The sequence below is a fragment of the Pleurodeles waltl genome, chromosome 5 (genome assembly GCF_031143425.1).
Source record: "Pleurodeles waltl isolate 20211129_DDA chromosome 5, aPleWal1.hap1.20221129, whole genome shotgun sequence".
NCBI lineage: Eukaryota > Metazoa > Chordata > Amphibia > Caudata > Salamandridae > Pleurodeles > Pleurodeles waltl.
The window spans coordinates 900,416,849-900,432,262 of NC_090444.1; positions in this window are offsets into that span (position 1 = coordinate 900,416,849).

Here is a 15,414-nt window from a genome sequence, read left to right on the forward strand (position 1 = left end):
GGCACCAGTGTCCTTGTAGGCCTGAACCTCAACACCATTTATTAGGGGTAGCTGCTTGTACTTATCCATGTTAAGGGGACAAGCAACTAAGGTGGCTAAATCAATAGCCCCCTCAGAGACTAACACAGCCTCTGTGGTCTCCCTAACAAGACCAACCCCAACTAAGTTACCAAAAGTGAGCCCAGCTACTCTCTTGGATTGGCTATTAGTAGGTTTGCTCCCACCACCACTGCTATTAGTAGGGACACTAGGTGTAGCAGTAGGGGTTGTAGTGGTAGGAGGCTTGGTGCTTTTCTTTGGACAACTGGGATCTGTTGTCCAATGGCCTTTAATTTTACATAAATAGCACCATAGTTTCTTTTCTTTGTTTTGATTAGAAGAGGATTTGGAGCCCACCACCCCCACCAGAGTGTTTTTGAGGGCCTGATGAAGACTCATTTTTAGATTTGTCCCCACCCTTGTCAGAAGACTTACCATCCTTCTTCTTGTTGCCATCTTTGTCACCCCCTGTATGAACATTTCTGTTCACCCTTGTTCTGACCCATTTGTCTGCCTTCTTTCCCAATTCTTGGGGAGAGGTCAGATCAGAGTCCACCAGGTACTGGTGCAACAAATCAGACACACAGTTATTAAGTATATGCTCTCTCAGGATCAAGTTATACAGGCTGTCATAATCAGTAACTTTACTGCCATGTAACCACCCCTCCAAGGCCTTCACTGAATGGTCAATGAAATCAACCCAGTCTTGTGAAGACTCCTTTTTGGTCTCTCTGAACTTTATCCTGTATTGTTCAGTGGTTAAGCCATAACCATCCAGGAGTGCATTCTTAAGAACTGTAAAATTATTGGCATCGCTTTCTTTCACAGTAAGGAGCCTATCCCTACCCTTTCCACTAAATGATAGCCATAGGATAGCAGCCCACTGCCTTTGAGGGACATCCCGTACAACACAGGCCCTCTCAAGTGCAGCAAACTACTTGTTAATGTCATCCCCCTCCTTATAAGGGGGAACTATCTTGTGCAGATTCCTAGAATCATGCTCTTTTGCAGGATGACTATTGGGAATACTGCTGCTGCCACCATGAGTTTCTAAACCCAACTTCTGTCTTTCCTTCTCTAGTTCTAAGGACTGTCTATCCAAATCCAGCTGTTGCTTCTTAAGCTTCAGTCTGGTTTGGTCCACTCTCAATTTATTGAGCTCCCTTTCTAACAATCTGTCACCAGGGTGGGTGGGACGGACATGTCTAGAAACCGAAGTATGATGAGAATTGACAGAAGGAGACCTATCCCTTACAGAAGGCACCCTAACAGCTTGGTTAACAGAAACATCACTTCTACTGTGGTGAGAAGGAATACTCTTGCTAGGATGTGAGACAACACTATCTGTATGGTGTGACTCTACATCAGTACCAACTATGCTAGGCTGTCTAGTAATGGGCAGGCTAGGAAGTTTCTTTCCTGAATCTTTTCCTAGGGGAGTCCCTGGATCAGATTGGGAACCATTAGCTACTTTTTCAACAGATGGTGCCCTTCTGGCCTTATCTTGTTCTTTAAGCATGTTAAGCAATAAATCCAAAGAAGGATTCTTCCCTACACTCAAACCTCTCTCTATGCAGAGACTCCTTGCTCCTTTCCAGCTAAGGTGATCATATGCTAGTTTGGACAGATCAACAGTTTGGCCTGTGCCAGAAATTTTAGAAAGAGTTTAAGTGACAGAAAAAGAGAAAAAGGTTTTCAGAATTTTTTAGAAATACAGAAAAAAAAACTTTTTAAACTTTTAAGAACTTTTAGAAAGTTTAGAAGTACTTTTCAGCACTCTAGAAAAGAAGTGAGAAAAGAAATGCAAAACTTTTTGGTTAGGTGTACATACACTGAACTTGTTTTGTATATTTTTCTCTTATGAAAAGTACAATAACAAAAGTGGTAAGTAGTCTCAAAGCACTTATCCCACCTCTGCACAACCAATGTAGGAGGCTGGACTGGCTTGTAGTGAGTACCAAGGGGTACTTACACCTTGCACCTGGCCCAGTTATCCCTTATTAGTGTATAGGGTGTCTAGCAGCTTAGGCTGATAGATAATGGTAGCTTAACAGAGCAGCTTAGGCTGAACTAGGAGACGAGTGAAGCTCCTACAGTACCACTAGTGTCATATGCACAATATCATAAGAAAACACAATACACAGATATACTAAAAATAAAGGTATTTTGTTTTTCTGACAATATGCCAAAAGTATCTCAGTGAGTACCCTCAGTATGAGGCTAGCAAATATACACAAGATATATGTACACAATACTAAAATATGCAGTAATAGTATTAGAAAACAGTGCAAACAATGTATAATTACAATAGGATGCAATGGGGACACATAGGGATAGGGGCAACACAAACCATATACTCCAAAAGTGGAATGCGAACCACGAATGGACCCCAAACCTAAGTGACCTTGTAGAGGGTCGCTGGGACTGTAAGAAAACAGTTAGGGTTAGAAAAATAGCCCGCCCCAAGACCCTGAAAAGTGAGTGCAAAGTGCACTAAAGTTCCCCAAAGGACATAGAAGTCGTGATAGGGGAATTCTGCAGGAAAGACACAAATCAGCAATGCAACAACAATGGATTTCCAAACGAGGGTACCTGTGGAACAAGGGGACCAAGTCCAAAAGTCACAAGCAAGTCGGAGATGGGCAGATGCCCAGGAAATGCCAGCTGTGGGTGCAAAGAAGCTGCTACTGGACAGTAGAAGCTGAAGATTCTGCAGGAACGACAAGGGCTAGGAACTTCCCCTTTGGAGGACGGATCCCCCACGCCATGGAGAGTTGTGCAGAAGTGTTTTCCTGAAGAAAGACCGCCAACAAGCCTTGCTAGTTGCAAATCGTGCGGTTATGGTTTTTGGATGCTGCTGTGGCCCAGGAGGGACCGCGTCTGGGGACAGAGGGGGCGTCGAGCAAGACAAGGAGCCCTCTCAGAAGCAGGCAGCACCCGCAGAAGTGCCAGAACAGGCACTACAAAGTGGAGTAAAATGGTGCTCACCCAAAGTCGCACAAAGGAGTCCCACGTTGCCGGAGGACAACTTTGGAGGTCGTGCAATGCAGGTTAGAGTGCCGTGGACCCAGGCTGGACTGTGCACAAAGGATTTCCGCCGGAAGTGCACGGAGGCCGGAGTAGCTGCAAAAGTCGTGGTTCCCAGCAATGCAGTCTGGCGTGGGGAGGCAAGGACTTACCTCCACCAAACTTGGACTGAAGAGTCACTGGACTGTGGGAGTCACTTGGACAGAGTTGCTGGATTCAAGGGACCTCGCTCGTTGTGCTGAGAGGAGACCCAGGGTACCGGTGATGCAGTTCTTTGGTGCCTGCGGTTGCAGGGGGACGATTCCGTCAACCCACAGGAGATTTCTTCGGAGCTTCTAGTGCAGAGAGGAGGCAGACTACCTCCACAGCATGCACCACCAGGAAAGCAGTCGAGAAGGCGGCAGGATCAGCGTTACAGAGTTGCAGTAGTCGTCTTCGCTACTTTGTTGCAGTTTTGCAGGCTTCCAGCTCGGTCAGCAGTCGATTCCTTGGCAGAAGGTGAAGAGAGAGATGCAGAGGAACTCGGATGAGCTCTTGCATTCGTTATCTAAGGAAATCCCCAAAGCAGAGACCCTAAATAGCCAGAAAAGAGGGTTTGGCTACTTAGGAGAGAAGATAGGCTAGCAACACCTGAAGGAGCCTATCAGAAGGAGTCTCTGACGTCACCTGCTGGCCCTGGCCACTCAGAGCAGTCCAGTGTGCCAGCAGCACCTCTGTTTCCAAGATGGCAGAGGTCTGGGGCACACTGGAGGAGCTCTGGGCACCTCCCAGGGGAGGTGCAGGTCAGGGGAGTGGTCACTCCCCTTTCCTTTGTCCAGTTTCGCGCCAGAACAGGGCTGAGGGGTCCCTGAACCGGTGTAGACTGGCTTATGCAGAAATGGGCACCATGTGTGCCCATGAAAGCATTTCCAGAGGCTGGGGGAGGCTACTCCTCCCCTGCCTTCACACCATTTTCCAAAGGGAGAGGGTGTAACACCCTCTCTCAGAGGAAGTCCTTTGTTATGCCATCCTGGGCCAGGCCTGGCTGGACCCCAGGAGGGCAGAGGCCTGTCTGAGGGGTTGGCAGCAGCAGCAGCTGCAGTGAAACCCCGGGAAAGGCAGTTTGGCAGTACCAGGGTCTGTGCTACAGACCACTGGGATCATGGGATTGTGTCAACTATGCCAGGATGGCATAGAGGGGGCAATTCCATGATCATAGACATGTTACATGGCCATATTCGGAGCTACCGTTGTGAAGCTACATATAGGTAGTGACCTATATGTAGTGCACGCTTGTAATGGTGTCCCTGCACTCACAAAGTCCGAGGAATTGGCCCTGAACAATGTGGGGGCACCTTGGCTAGTGCCAGGGTGCCCTCACACTAAGTAACTTTGCACCTAACCTTTACCAGGTAAAGGTTAGACATATAGGTGACTTATAAGTTACTTAAGTGCAGTGTAAAATGGCTGTGAAATAACGTGGACGTTATTTCACTCAGGCTGCAGTGGCAGGCCTGTGTAAGAATTGTCAGAGCTCCCTATGGGTGGCAAAAGAAGTGCTGCAGCCCATAGGGATCTCCTGGAACCCCAATACCCTGGGTACCTCAGTACCATATACTAGGGAATTATAAGGGTGTTCCAGTAAGCCAATATAAATTGGTAAAATTGGTCACTAGCCTGTTAGTGACAATTTGAAAGAAATGAGAGAGCATAACCACTGAGGTTCTGATTAGCAGAGCCTCAGTGAGACAGTTAGTCATAACACAGGTAACACATTCAGGCACACTTATGAGCACTGGGGCCCTGGCTGGCAGGGTCCCAGTGACATATACAACTAAAACAACATATATACAGTGAAATATGGGGGTAACATGCCAGGCAAGATGGTACTTTCCTACACACAGGCAAAAGGCTGTTCACACTGCAAGGTTGGTTGCTTATAGGAGGTTGGCCTCAGGGTCTGCCCAGGTCAGGTCATGTGCCCAACCGCCACCTCAAACAACATTTGGCCATGTGCGACGGTAGTTGGATTAACCTATAGTAATGAAAATTACTATACGTTAAAAAAAATTGAAATTCACTGAAAAAAAGGAAAGGTTACAGGGGCATTATAGTTAGGCTCACATTTTAAACATACAAAACCATAGAAATTCACCATTTATAGCTAGAGTTATCTCAAATTACTAGACCTCATGCCATAAGGTAAGTATAACTCACGCTCTTACCATGCACTGCTAATTACCCCACAAATTACGGCACTCATGACATCTTTGATTATGTAAGAAAACTAGGCTGATTGCAGAAACCCCCTAACTTTTTGCCCCCATATTTCACTTTTTGCATGTGTTTTCCTGACTCTGATGGTGCCATGGGCACTGCTAACTAGTCCCAGGGCCTCTGGTCTGAGCAAAATGATTAGGCAAATTAGGCTAATTATAATTGCCTGTGTCAACCAACCTATAGGTCCCTAGTACATGGTAGGGCAGATAGGTTTAGGGACCCCAGAATAAGTAGTGCACCCATGGGTGCTTTGCTGAGGTGCCCAGGGTCGTTATAAAGGTAGAACTGCCTTGCTGGCTGCTTTTACATTAAAGTTACATGCAAGTTCGACCTTGGAATTAAAAGTGCTTCCAAAGTCTTAAACTACCTTATTTTTATATGTAAGTCACCCCTAATGTGTGCCCTAGTTCTCCCCAGGGCTGTGTGCAGTGTAACCATAAGCAAGGACCTTATCATAGATGTTTTATAAGCCCTGGTGAGGGAAAATAGCCAAATTTATTTTTACTGCATTGTAGTGAATAGGCTCCATAGACTAACATGGACAGACTTTATTTTGAAATAATAAAGTCCCAAAAGGAGATAAATATTTCAAGTTTGGTATCAAATGTATTGTTATAATAAATCCAACATCTTGCTATTGTTGAATGTAATATAACTAGTTCAGGAAAACAGTTTTAGAACTCTACCTGAAAGTTGCCAGCTTCAGCTCTGTAGTGTCCTTCGATGATTGGCCAGCCTCTGGAAGCCTAGCCAGGCTGCCTTGATGAGGTGTGAAGTGGCCTGGGCTGAGGACAAAGGAAGTGCCTGGGGGAGGAGACCTGTCTCAGCAGATAGTGAAACAAGATGGAGAGAGAGCAACCAAACTGGTCTTCAAAGGAGGGAAGGACATTTGTAGCAGCTCGGGACCTCCCCCATTTCCTGCAAACCCAGACAACCAGGCGCCCCCTAGATTAGATTAGGAGAGGGCAGAAAATGAGTGTGTTATGGAATCTTAGCCGCACCAGTGGGAGGACTCAGCCAGACCTAACCTCCAAAATTCAGATTCTGCCATTTTGGATTTTCAAGGAATGTTCCTCCCTGGGATTGATTTTTTCCACACTTCCCAGGAAGTGCTCATCTAAGAAGGTGGTGGCCTGGCTGTGATTGGACAGTTGTCCCCCCTGCTTTTTACCCCAGGAGCAAAGATAAATTTGGCAGAGCTGCACCCACACCTCAGACCCCAACAAGGAACAAGGACAGAAGAAGAATGACTGCCTTGCTAGACCCCTGATGGTCACCTGGACACTGCCCTTTGAAGGACTGCACCAGCTTCACACTTGGGCTTCACCACTAAAAGGACTTTGCCTGGCTTCAACTGGTTCAAGAAGAGATTCCCTGTTTGCTACAGGTAAACATAGCTAACCAGAGTCCCCTGCATTAAATCCTGAAAAAAATGACCAGCTGACCACTGTCCAGTGGTCATTTTGGAGTTTGAACCTGGTGCATTCTGGGAGTTGGAGTCCTAACCCTCAAGGAGCAACTCAGAGCTTTTAGAACCTTGGGGTGAGTTGGGGACTCCTAAAAGACCTTCAAAGACCTTCTAGAAAAAGATCCAGAAGTTTGGATAAGATTGGAGAACTTTTGGTAAACATTTCCATAAAAGGACCAAACCACCATGGGGAGTCAAGCCGGCTTTCCTCAACCATGACCCAGTCTGACTTGCAGGATTGTCCCGCTAAAAAGCTCCGGAGCCCAAGACTTCCTGAATTTCACCGGGACTCCTGGAAAGGTAATCAGATGATCTAGCATCAAAATCGGCTTGCTGTGGAGGGTCAACCAGCATCGGAAGGAAAAAGCTCCAAAGAGTGACACTGTCCGAGCATAAAAAGTTGACTGGGACTTACCATGCAGTGTATACAAGGAGGGCTCCAGGGACGTTGGATCAAGATTCAACTTCAGCCGGACAAAGATTTCCATCCTGAAAAATCGTCTAAGTCTGAAGGTAGAATTTCTTCACTGAGGTCTTTTGCGGCGCGCATCCGGAGAGGGCTCCAAGGAGGTCAGATCGAATTGGTGACTTTGTCCCGCTGAAAAAAATCTTCAAGAAAAAGACTAGGGGGATGATTTATGGAAAGTGGCGCTGCACTAAGTGCAGCCCCACTTTCCCTGCGCACCTATGTGCCCCACTACCACCACCATGTGTGCATCGTATTTAAAATACAGCACACCATGGCGCAGGGTAGGGGGCAATAGCGTCATTCAATGTGATGCTATTGATGTACTCTGCAGGAGAAGCTCCAAAGTGTTGGTGCTACTCCTGCAGAGCACATAGGGGCCCATTCTAAAGAATGGAAGCCTCCTTTTAACGCCTGCTCTGAGCAGGCGTTAAAAGTATCATATAGATTTCCTTGCCACTTTTATTTGGCCCCCTTAATGGGAGAACACTCCCTTTGCATACATTATGCCTGGTGCAGGCAAAATATAGTGAAAAGGGTTACAGAGTGTTGCAGTGCCCCTAAGTCTGAAGGTAAATGTTTGACCCAGGCCTCCCACTTGCTGTAACCAAGCAGGGCTCCATTGCGGTTGGCCTCAAACCTTGACTTTGCCCCGGTCTAGTGCGACCAGATGACCAGAAGACCAGAATGGCGCTTTTAGTTTCTACTGTATGCACTAAAAAATATTTATTCTTTAAAAATTCAGATCTCCGGTTCCCCTTATCAGATTTTATTTGTTTTGGTGTCATTGTAAAGATAAAAATATAATCTATTTCTATAAATTGGTGTTGGATTTTTATTGTGTTTTACTTATTTACTGTTTTGTGCTTTTTAAATGCTTTACACACTTGTCTCCTAAGTTCAGCCTTGTCGCATGTTGGCAAGCTACCAAGGGTTGAGCTGGGATTAATTTATTGAGACCTAACTGGACCTAGTGAGGGTTTGTGGCCTATTGCTAAGTGTAGGTACCTACCTGCCCATAGCAATAATCCACTTTCCAACAGATTACATCACTGATAATATCACTGTAAAACTAGCAGTACAATTTTTGACAAAAAAGCTGTGCAGGGCAGGTGCGCGAGTTATAGTTACCTTAGGGCACGAGTTTAAATTACTTGAGATAACTCTAACTATACCTGGGGAAGTTCTATGGTTTTGTGCATTTAAAATGTGAGCCTAACTATAATGCCCTTGTAACCTTGGCTTTTTTTCAGTGAATTTCTATGTTTTTTTTAACCTATAGTAATTTTCATTACTAATTGTTCATCCAACCACCGTCACACATGGCCGAAGACCATGCGTGGCCAGACATGACCTGGCCTGGCCTGAGCCATAAATATGTATATATTGGATCCATTCGATTCATCAGACAGCAGACTCATGTTATAGCCAAACAAATATATATACATAGGTTTATCTAGGAAAAGCATTTTTTGTTTTGCCAATAACTTTGGCGTTGTTCAACACATCGTCATCAAATTTTCAAAACTAGTTTGCCACTCACTTCAGCTGCTGTTTTGTACATTTTGCATCAAGCAGTGGCCTAGAAAAATGGGGGCCCAAAACACATTTTTCCCCACGCATTTTCCCATAGAATCTTTATATAACACTACAACATGAACTGCTGAACAGAATTACACCAAATTTGGCAGGACGGTAGATCTTGGTGCGCAGATTGTGCTTTTTGTGATTTGGTGTAATTCCATTCAGTGGTTTTAGAGTTATTAGAAGAAAAAGTAATATTGATGTCTAGGGACACTGAGGCTCTGTGTAGCTTTGAGATCTCATGCTGAGATCTGATTGGCTGCCAACACTTCAACCAGGATGTATTGGCAGCCATAATGGGACTGGGCTTCATCCGAGTCCCCAAAAAATTTAAAAAAAGAAAAGGAGTCAGGGTAGGAATACCCTAACCCCCTAGCTCTCGTGTTTGGGTCCCCCTGGGGCCCCGCTATGGCAAAAAAGCATTTTTGAAAACATTTCGATGAAACTCGTGGCAGACCGCAAATGGGTGCAGCACTGACAATTTTTTTTTTTTTTTTAAAGAGCAGTCTCACGCACTTATTCTCAATGTAGCTCCTGGGAGGTCCAGGTAACCGGGGCAAGTACATTTTATAAAAACAGGAGGGGGCATACGAGGCTCCCTTCCAAAGGCTTTCATATGCCCTGGGGACCACCACCTCCTGAGGCTACATAAAATAATATCCGGGTAAGCCGTGCGGGCTCCCTGAGTCACAGGGACCACCATCTCCCAGGGGATTTTTTTTTAAAAAGGAGGGATGCAACAGGCTCTCCCTCCTGGGGCTTTCATTTACCCTGGGGACCACCACCTCCCCCGGGCTAAGTTACACTTTAAGGCGGGTGTTAGGGCAGAGTCCACAACCCTAGAAGCCGCCACCTCCCCGGGGTCAAATACTATTTTTTAAAACAGGGAGGGAGGAACATGTGGCCCCGTTTCCTGGCCATATTTGGCCCTTGGGACCACAACCTTCCCAGGGGCCAGCCTGAGCAAAAGAAAGGAGGGGGCCCATGGCCCCTTCCTGGAGCAATTAAAGGCCATGGGGACTGACACTCCCCAGAGATGGCTACTGCTATCTCCTGAGGTGCCCACCCTCTGGAGATAGCTGTTTGCTTTTGCTTGCCTGTGACTGTGACAACTCCTGCCAAGCAAAAGCAAACTAACTCCATTCCCATCAAGCGGGAACTGTCAAACTGCTCTGACTTGTGGAGAGTGAAGCTTTTATCTGTTTCCCTGTCCGCTGTCGTACGGGCAGGGAAACAGATGAAATACTGCTCTTACATGCAGGAATCTGCATATTTAGCAGCTCCACATGAGTGTGACCAACAATGGCTCCGCAGGATGCAGGGAGCCAGATGGGACTGTGGGGGCTCCCCCCCGCGGTCCCCCGAGCGGATGTTCAAGGGAAAGCAAGTGTGTCTTCTCTGCAGTTTCACCGTGAACAGTGAACTGTAATCCTCGATGGAGGTGTTTCCATCTTTGCTGTTCTGAGCGTAATAGCTTATGTAGTAATACTACAAGCATGTAAATTGCCCTAGAAGCCCCTTCCAATACATTAGTGGTATGCAAATTCTTCCTGCCCTTTCCCAGTGTGATGGACAGCTTACTAGATGGCTCTCTGATCACGTTTCCTACTGATTTGGGCATGGTTCTTGATGCAGAGAAATATGATCAAATCTCTACCAAACAAAAAATCATTCTAACTTCCCGTGCATGCCCAAGGCAAAGCAAGTGTGTTTTGTCTGCATTTCCACCTTCAAAAGTTATCTATAATCATCGATGGAGGTGTTTGTATCCTTGCTCTTTTGAGCACAATATCTAATCTAGTGAGGCCAAAAGCATGATAAATAGCCTAGAATTCCTGCTTATTTGGCCCTGCCTAATATACATTAGTGTATGCAAAGCCTTTCTGCCTTTTTCCAGGGTGATGGATAGCTTACTAAAAGACCCCCCCCGAACCTCTACACACAATGTGATCATATTCTTGCTCATGGCCAAGGCAAAGAAAAGGTGTTTTCTCTGCAGTTCTGCCTTGAAAGGTTATCAGTGGCATGGGGCTTGGTGCTTATGGGGTAGACTGCAGGGCCTGGGCTGTTGCCAGGCCCTGCAGTCAATCCCCACTGTGCATGGCTTAAGGTCATTCATGGTGTGGGGTAAGGTGGTTATAGGGGCTATACCATAGGGCTAGGGCTGCGGGCCAAACCCTGCGGCCAAACCCTGCCATGCACAGTTGAAGGCTATGCATAGCACAGGGTCGGTGGTTATTGGGGGTAGGCCACAGGGCAATCATGACCTTCTGTTCTCTCTGATAATCTTCCTCATTGCTGCAATCACATTTGGCTCTTATGAGCTCACCGTAGGGGATGCTCCATTTAAGTTGTGTGGGGTGGCTTTTCATTGCATGAAGTAAACTACTGCCTGCCATGGGTTTTCTATACGGCTTGGATTTAAGCATATCCCCACTCACTACCACCTCCATGTCCAAGAAGAATATACTGGTCAGGCTCATGGTGCTGCAAAACGCAAGGTTGAAGTTATTGGTGTTCAGATGGTCCACAAACTGGTTGGTTTTAGTCTTGTTCTCCTTCCAGATCAGAAACAGGTCATCTATAAATCTGACCTGCATGACCTTCCTACTCATGTCCTACTCGATTTCGGAGTTGGAGGACACCTGCTCCTCCCACTAGCCCATCAACCAGTTGGCATAGCTGGGAGTGAAGCAGGTGCCCATTGCAGTCCCCTGTTTCTGTCTGTAGAATATATCATTGAAGGGGAAGATGTTGTTTTTAAGGCAATACTCAATCATTTCAAGGATCATGCATGTGTGGGAATACATGCTTGATTGGCCTGGTTCTTAGAAAGTGCTCACATACACCTATGCCATCTTCATTTTGAATGCTGTTAAATAGCAATTTTACATCAAGAGCCATTAATAAGAATTCTTTCTCCCAGTGTACCTATCAATCTTGTTTGAAAAAACGTTCTTGTCCTCTATGTGGGAAGGTAGTGCACTCACAAAGAGTCACAGGAAGAAATCAATGTAGCGGGACACATTTTCCAAAAGGCTGTTCCTTGAGGACACAATGGGACTTCTCGGGGGATTTTTGCAGGACTTGTGTACTTTGGGGAGTAAAAATAGTACTGGTAAACTGGGATGGTTGTTTTTCAGGAACATATAGTCCTCTGTCAGACCTTTTTCTTTCCAAGTATATAGAGAACCCTGTCACCACCTCTAGAGTCCATGCCCACGTTCTCTATACCAAAGAATTTGAACTGGCTGCAGTGACTATAGTGGTGTTGTTCCAAATGCCTGGCCACAGGACAGTGTTTGTCATGATTTGTGATTGCCCTGACATGTCCCAATATTCTCTTAAGCAATGGGTGCAGTGTGCTGCCTACATATCGCAAAGCACTCTTGCATTCTATTAATTATTCAACATAGCTGGCGCTGCATGTTATGAATTGTAAGATCTTCCTCCATGTCTTAGTGTAGGGTACCTCATAATCACTCTAGTTGCAGGAGTTTGAACAGGCCTTGCAATTGCCAGAGGTGAAGAATCCTGTTAACTTTTTTTAACCCTCATTGCTGTCTGTTATCATGATATCGCTGTAGATAAGGGCCTCCCTCAATGACCTGCTCCTATGATACGTAAGAGGTTCAGTTCCATATTTAACAGTACATGACGGAGCGTGACGCTGTACCTAAATTGGCAGCGCCACGCTCCGTCATTTTCACAAGGCAGTGAGGCGCTGTATTTATTTGAATATGACGCACCCGTGTGTTGTCCTCTGCGCTGGCTCTAAATTTAGCTGCCTAGCACCAACGCAGGCATCCTTGCAACATTGAGCAAGTATGCCTGCATTGAGGGGTTTGATTGTTTGTGTGTGGGAAGGTGTCCTTTAATGCACATAAACAATAACTATTGCCACTTTGGCACTTCCAGAAGTGCCAAAGCCTCATTTTGAAATGATTGTTTATGTGCAGGAAGGGACACCTTCCCACACATAAACATTCATGCTTGTCATTTTGCTCTTTCTATGCATGAAAAAGAAAAAAACAAGGAGGAATGAAAGTATTCCTCCTCACTGCGCCTTGCTAACACCACCCCGGGGGTAGTGTTAGATTTTTGCACTGCCGCAGGTTTACGAAATTTCATAAATCTGAGGCCGTGTCAAAATGCAATGGGTGTTGCTGTGGCACGCCCAGAGCAACACCCATTGTACGTCCCTTCCATGAAAAGGGCTGCATGTGAAGGGGCCGTATTTGCAAGGTGGCATTAAGCCACAAAACGTATCTGAATGCCACCTTGTAAATACAGAGCAGGGCATAGCGCCACCGTGATGCTCTCGTGACACTAGGGGCTCTTAAATATGCCCCTCAGTTTTTTTTTTTTAAAACATTATGCTGTCACTGAAATGTTCATTTTACTAAAACATATAACATTGTTTAACCTTTGTGTTTTTCTGTAAATTTCTTGGCTATTTTTAACATGAAGTAAAATTTTATTACAATATGTAAAGTCAACCTCCCACCACACACGCCCTTTGGCTGTGGGTGGGGGGTGACTGGCCTCAACCCCTCACAGTCAACAACCCCATGACATGCATGGCCTTTGCCCAACCTCACGGTGGAGTTGGCTGCAGGACCTGACCATTTCAACCCCCTATTTGCAGCCTCCACCCTGCTGGGAGAGGGGTTTGTGCAGCCCTTCTCCCCAAGCCACTATTGGCCCCAGGGATCCTATTGCCAGTGCCAAAAATATGTTATTAGGGAAGAAGGTGCAAGGCCACCCTCCCAAGCCTGTAGAGGTCCCAGGGACCCCATCCCCTGAGGCCAAAGACATTTATATTAGGGGAGGCGTCCTGTGTCCAAATGTGCCCCGGAGACCCCATCCCCCAACCATAAACTAATTATAGGTGATGTGGACTGGTGACCCCCCCTCAAGCCTTCAAAGACTCTGGGAATCCCATCCTCTGAGGCTAAAAACATTTATTGTAGAATATGGGTGTGTAGCTCCTCTCCCTGTGCCCCAATGGGCCATGGGAACACCGTCCCCTCGGGCCAAAGTCTAATTATAGGGGAGGGGGTTGCAGATCCCCTCTTCCCAAGTGAATAGTGGCACAAGTCTGACGATTCGGGTCTGTTAGCTCCTCTCCTGGTGTGTCCACTCAGTGACATCTCCACCACTTTGTCTAGAGTCTCAATCTAGCACTGCATGACTGAACCTGCCAGTAAGGAAGGACCTCAACCGTAGCACATAGGACACACACACGGATGGTGAATATTATTACATGAGTGAGCCCCACCAGCCTGACACACAGGCTCCTTTCTTAGTGTGTGTAGTTCAGCAAATCCTCCTTCCCCATCTGAGGCATCTCCATGCACCCCAGAACTGAACGTGCACGACAGTCAGCACTTGTCTCCTTGCAGAGTTTACGCACACAAACCCACAGAATTAGCCCACCACACCACAAAACCGGTCCAGATACAGTCATAAACTACCTGCCTTGCCAGCCCAGCCCTATAGATCAGTCCGGCCGTGCAAAGGCTCACTAAAATAATGCTTTCACAGCTCAGCGAATAAGACAATGCCATCGAGGCATGTTTCTGCCTTTAAATCAAACGCGAAACACTCACATAACATATTAGACGCAATGTCGTTTTAGGGGTAAACCAGAACAAAATACCTTAAACGCCTCATACCCCCAACGCAAACTCAAGTGTGAGAGAAAACCCCGAAATCACATGGAAACACATCCCAGTGAACAAAGTAAGCTACGAGTTAGGTCAAACAGTAGATGAACCCTCTACAAATTCTGGTCACATAATATGTGAGTGACTTGTGGTTTTGTAACATTTTGGATTATGGCTGCATGTTTCGTTGCTTTCACCGTTTTCATTCCTTACAGATCAAACAACTGGTTATCCATCGCCTTGTAGTGATGTGTTGTTTCTTTGATGCGTGTCAGTGCTTGTTCCAGTCTGTGTGAGGTCCAATATTTTCGTTTCATTCAGGGACAGCTGTTTACATTTCTCTACAGCACTGAGTGCACTTTTTCACACCTTGAAGGCATGGCTACTTTCTTAGTATACCTGGTATACATGGTTACGTTTGCCTTATGGTTCTTGTGCTTTTGTCTGAGCATGCGTAGAAGTATCGCTTTTGTAAAATTGGCACATGAACGTTGGAGACCACCCGTAAGAGAATACTTTATGCCTGTTGTATGTGTCCTTGTTCATACCACTCTGATGGATAAAGCAATGTACATTTAATAACATTTTCGACTTTAACACAACCAGTTCTTGGTATCCGAGGTGCTTCCGGGGTGTCTCCGCATTGCTCTAGGCAAAAATGATGGTGTTACGTACATTTAGCAAAACCCATATTGTAGGTCGTCTGCGGTAAAATTGTATGTGGGAATACCTCGTGGAGAAAGAACATTAAAAAAATACCGAGTCGAGCACAAAATGCCTTTTTTCATATCAGTTTCACAACCACAACAAAAGATTTTCTGCATAAAAAAGTGGAAGGAAGTGAAAAACGAAATGACACAAAAATATGAGAAATCCAGAATTCCACGAGATTTCACTTGCTA